This window comes from Colobus angolensis, unplaced genomic scaffold (genome assembly GCF_000951035.1).
Source record: "Colobus angolensis palliatus isolate OR3802 unplaced genomic scaffold, Cang.pa_1.0 Scaffold126, whole genome shotgun sequence".
NCBI classification, from domain to species: Eukaryota; Metazoa; Chordata; class Mammalia; order Primates; family Cercopithecidae; genus Colobus; species Colobus angolensis.
Window position 1 is genome coordinate 4,791,712 of NW_012113808.1, and position 348 is coordinate 4,792,059.

Below are 348 nucleotides of genomic sequence, written 5' to 3' on the forward strand. Positions count from 1 at the left end.
GCAGCCATAAGGAAGGATGAGTTCTTGTCCTTTGTAGGGACATGGATGCAGCTGGAAACCATCATTCTGAGCAAACTATTGCAAGGACAGAAACCAAACACCTCAAGTTCTCACTCATAGGTGGGAATTGAACAATGAGAACACTTGGACACAGGGTGGGGAACATCACACACTGGAGCCTGTGGTGGGGTAGCGGGAGGGAGGGGGAATAGCACTGGGAGATATACCTAATGTAAATGATGAGTTAACAGGCACAACACACCTACATGGCACATGTATACATATGTAACAAACCTGCACATTGTGCACATGTACCCTAGAACTTAAAGTATAATAAAAATAAAAAAT